Source organism: Schistocerca americana, chromosome X, assembly GCF_021461395.2.
Source record: "Schistocerca americana isolate TAMUIC-IGC-003095 chromosome X, iqSchAmer2.1, whole genome shotgun sequence".
NCBI lineage: Eukaryota > Metazoa > Arthropoda > Insecta > Orthoptera > Acrididae > Schistocerca > Schistocerca americana.
In genome coordinates, this window is record NC_060130.1 from 700470453 (window position 1) to 700475425 (window position 4973).

At 41.8% G+C, this 4973-nt stretch overlaps 1 non-coding gene across 1 annotated transcript; it reads left to right on the forward strand.

Moving 5' to 3' along the window:
- The first annotated feature begins 2548 nt into the window (after positions 1–2548).
- Positions 2549–2623, forward strand: Trnat-ugu. Its single transcript has one exon. It is a non-coding gene; the product is annotated as a tRNA-Thr (tRNA).
- The last annotated feature ends 2350 nt before the right edge of the window (positions 2624–4973 follow it).

Here is a 4973-nt window from a genome sequence, read left to right on the forward strand (position 1 = left end):
CACCTTCCGCAAAGACAGGCAAGACGGGAGAGGAGGCGTTGCAATCTATATAAGCAACTCCATAGCGGCCCAGGAAATTGCGCTCCCACAGGCATACAACAACATTGAGGCCATAATAATTAAAATCAAAGACAGGGACAAAAGGACTCTCCAAATAGTTTGTATGTATAACCCGCCAGGCACAGCACTGCCAACACAATTCATACAACACATCATGACACAAAACCGCACCATCCTCCTTGCAGACCTAAACGCCAGACATCACCTACTAGGAGACAGACTAGACAATGGAAACGGCCGACTACTATTCGACCTCTTAACTACCGAACCCATACTCAGACTACCAGTTCATGAACCCACTTTCATAGGCTTCCAAGGCACATCAAACCCAGACCACATCCTCTACAGCCCAGACCTCCACGACACCATTACTGAACCTAAAGTAGGCGACTCCATCACAAGTTACCACCTCCCCATCACATTCACAACAACAGCCACACAACCACCTCCCCCTCACCCGACCAGCAGAACCATAAAACTATACAGAAACGCCGACTGGGACAAATATCGAGACATTCTAACAGAAGAACTAACTGCGCCCATCAGTGTCACAGACCCAGATGACCTACAAATTGTTGCCCACAGACTCGAATCAGCCTTCCAAAGAGCCATAACAGAAGCAGTACCAACAAAAACAATAGAGAACTGGAAACCCTCGATCCCCCCAGAAGCATTAAATCTCATTAGACAGAAAAAACGACTACAAAGACAAATGAGACGGGGAGGTGCTATTTCAATACTGTTGGAGAACCTATGCAATGCTGTTCGAGTTTAGGGGAATACCAAATGGGCTGAGGTGTGAATGGGAATTTGGACTGAGGGGGAAGGTGTTCTGGGGTGGACTGTGCAGTTGTGCAAAGCAAATGTACTAGGATGGTGTAGTGGTTAGCGCATCTATCAATGGAGCAAGAGACCCAGGTTCGAATCCTGGCCTCGATAAAAATTTTCATTCATCACTTCAGTCTGCATATATACATCTTGAAAAGAGGTGATGACATGAACACCACGAAAAGTAAAAAAGCGTAGTGAATGTAGTTGAATTAAATCAGTCGCGATGAGGTAATTAGACTGGGAAATAAGATTTTAAAATTAGTAGAGTAATACAGTTATTTAGGTAGAAAAATAACTGATGATGGCTTATGTAGAGAGGATATAAAATGGAGACAGAGTAGCAAGAAAGGCACTTTTAATATCCAATAAAATTTTAGCTGTTGGAAGTATTTTCTGAAGATATTTGTCTGGAGTGTAATGTTGTACTGAAGTAAAACTTGAACGATGAACAGATATTCAAAAAGATATATAAGCTTTTAAAATGTGGTGCTACAGAAGACTGCTGAAGATTACATAGGTGGATGAAATAATTACTGAGGAGGTACTCAATAGGGAAAACGCAGCCGTTATTTTTCTCGAGGGCTTGGCGCTCTGCTGCATTGTTAAATGACGATAGCATCCTCTTGGGTAAAATATTACGGAGATAAAATAGTTCCCCGTTTGGATCTCCTGGGCGGGATCTACTCAGGAGTATGTCGTAATCAGGAAAACGAAGCTAGCAACCTATGGGTCGGAGAGTGGAACGTTCGTTCCCGTAATCGTGTAGGTAGGTTGCAAAACTTAAAAAGGGAAATGACTAGGCTGAAGCAGCAGAAGTTTATGTGCCAACAAATTCCGCAGAAAATGACCAGACTGAAAAATGAAAGATAAGATAAAAGAAATTATTCAGATAATTAAAAACTGTGATGGGGCCTGGAATCGATAGAAGGAAAAATAGTAGGTGATACGGACTGTGGGGAGGGAGGAGGGAGGAGGGGGGGGGGCAGGGAAGGAATGAAAGAGGAAGCTGCCTGGTAGAATTTTGCACAGAGCATAATTTAATCTCGCTAACACTTGCTTTAAGAACCACGAAAGAAGGTTGTATGTGTGGAAGAGGCCTGGAGATACGGGAAGGTTTCGGATAGATTACATGACGCTACGACAGAGATCTCAAAACTAGATTTTAAGCTGTAAGACATTTCTAGGAGCAGATGTGGACTCTCACCACAATTAATTGGTTATGAACTGTAGATTAAAAGAGTATGAAATTAAGGAGATGGGACCTGGATAAGTTGAAAGAACCAGAGGTTTTAGAGTGTTTTAAGGGAGAATTACGCAACAATTGACTGAAACATGGGAACGAAATAGAGTAGAAAACGAATAGGTAGCTTTGAGAAATGAAATAATGAAGACAGCAGAGTATCAAATAGGTAAAAAGATAAAAATAAGTACAAATCCTTGGAAGTCACTGGAGCTACTGATTTATGGAAGGAGAAAAAATAAAAATGCAGCAAATGAAGCAGGCGAATGGGAACACGAAGTCTAAAAAATTAGACTGAGTATGACGGGCAAACATGTATTAGGCGCACTACGAATGTAGTGGTGTGGACATGTTGGGAATGTGGATCTCACGGGGAGCGTGCAAGGGATAAGTCCCTGCAGACACACTATGCTCTGTGCCCGCGGTGGCTCAGATGGATAGAGCGTCTGCCATGTAAGCAGGAGATCCCGGGTTCGAGTCCCGGTCGTGGCATACATTTTCAACATGTTCCCAATGAAGTACATCAACGCCTGTTTGCAGCTAGGGTGTCCATTTAATTATCATTACAAATTTAAGTGTTATAAAGGCATTTCTGAAGATTTTTTTCTGGAATTTAGCATTGTATGGAACTGATACGCAGACAATAAGCAGTTCAGACAATAAGGCAATAGAAGCTTTTGAAATATGATGCTAGAGAAGAATGCTGAACGTTAGATGCGTAAATCATCTAACCAATGAGGAGGTACTGAATAAAATTGGTAATAAAAGAAATTTGTGGCATAATCTGAATAAAAGTATTGGCTCGGTTGGTATGACACAACGTGAGGAATCAGGGTTCAAATGGTTCAAATGGCTCTGAGCACTATGGGACTCAACTGCTGAGGTCATTAGTCCCCTAGAACTTAGAACTAGTTAAACCTAACTAACCTAAGGACATCACAAACATCCATGCCCGAGGCAGGATTCGAACCTGCGACCGTAGCGGTTTTGCGGTTCCAGACTGCAGCGCCTTTAACCGCACGGCCACTTCGGCCGGCGAGGAATCAGGGAATCGTCATTTTGGTCACGGATAAAGTGAGGGAAAAGGGGGGGGGGATGGAGGGTGAGAATAGTAGAGGGAGACGGAGGCCTGACTATAAATGCATGTAGGTTGCAGCAGTTAGGCAGAGCATCACTCGTCCGAAACTCAGCTTGCCCTTTCCTCACGTTACATCGTACGTACCATGGATGAACGGCGAACAGGCAGATTCTATATTCCTAGACTTCCGGAAAGCGTTTGACACGGTGTCCCACTACAGACTGTTGATGAAGGTCCGAGCATACAGGATAGGTTCCAGATATGTGAGTGGCTTGAAGACTTCTTAAGTAATAGAGCCCAGTACTTGCCCTCGACGGTGAGTGTTCATAGGAGACAAGGGTAACGTCAGGAGTGCCCCAGGGAAGGGTGATAGGAGAGCTCTTATTCTCTGTAAACACAAATGATCTGGCAGACAAGGTGAACAGCAATTTACGGTTGGTTACTTATTCGCTGTAGTGTTCGAGAAGATGTCGTCCTTGAGCGACTGGAGGTCGATACAAGATGACTTAGACAGAATTTCTGGCTAGTTTGATGTATGGCAGCTTGCTCTAAATGTAGAACAAATATAAGTTAATGCGTGTGCGTAAGAAAAACAATCCTGTAACTTTCGAATATATCATTAGCAATGCGCTACTTGACACAGGTACATTGATTAAATATCTAGCCGTAACGTTGCCAAGTGATATGAAATTGTTTGGAAGATGTTTTCTTTTTGTTTTTTGTGGTGGGATTGGTTTGCCACTATTGTTTTAGGGTATCTACTATGGAGCTGTTATAACCATTTGCAATAGCTGTTTGTTTTATTATTTCAATTTCTTGTTCATATTTGCCTTCAGGGAGTGGTAGTTAGTTAGCTCTGTTGATCATGTACCGGGATGCTGCCATTTTGTGGGTTATGGGGTGATAAGAGGAGCTGTGGATTGTAGTACGTGTTGCGGTTGGCTTCCAATAGATTTCAAACTGATGTCTGTTATGCTTTATTGAAATGGTAAACTCTAAAAAATTTACACTGTCATCTGCTTGGTGTTCAACTGTGAATTCTATGTTTTCATGGTAACTGTTGAATAACTGGTTCAACTCATTGGTGTCATCTTTTGTGCCATTGATTTAAATGTGGTGTTATCTACATACCTGTAGTAATAGATGATATTTTTGAGGAGGTGGTGACTGGAATTCAGGATTTTGTCTTCTAAATTGCTTATAAATATTTCAGCAAACAATCCAGAAGGGTTTGAGCCCATTGCCAGGCCATCTGTTTGCCTGTAGATTATATTCTTAAATTTAAAATAGTTATGTTAAAGTGTGAATTCGAACGGGTCCATTAGTTCAGTAATGTGAGCTGAAGGGATTTTTTGTGCTTTTGTGTGTTGGCATTAACTACTGTGGAATCTGTTTGCACAGAGGAATAACAATTTTGTATGTCAAATGAGGCAAGTGTGGCTCCATCAGGAACCTCTAATTTTTTGCCATGTTGTGTAAATTCTGCTGTGTTTTTAAGTGTTCTCTCATTATTGAATGTGTATGCTTCTTTGAGACTCTTGAAGAGCATTTTGTTGGGTTTGAATGTTGGGTTGTTCCTACAGTTCACTATAGGCCTGATGGGGACCCCATTTTTGTGTATCTTTGGTTGTGATCTAAGGCAAGGTGCTTGTGGTCTCACTGTTACAATGTTTCTTGCTTCTTGGATGGTGAGTAGGAAGTTGATACTGTTTGAAATGTGATTAATCTCTTTTTGTATTCTGGCTGTTGGATCTTTATGTATTT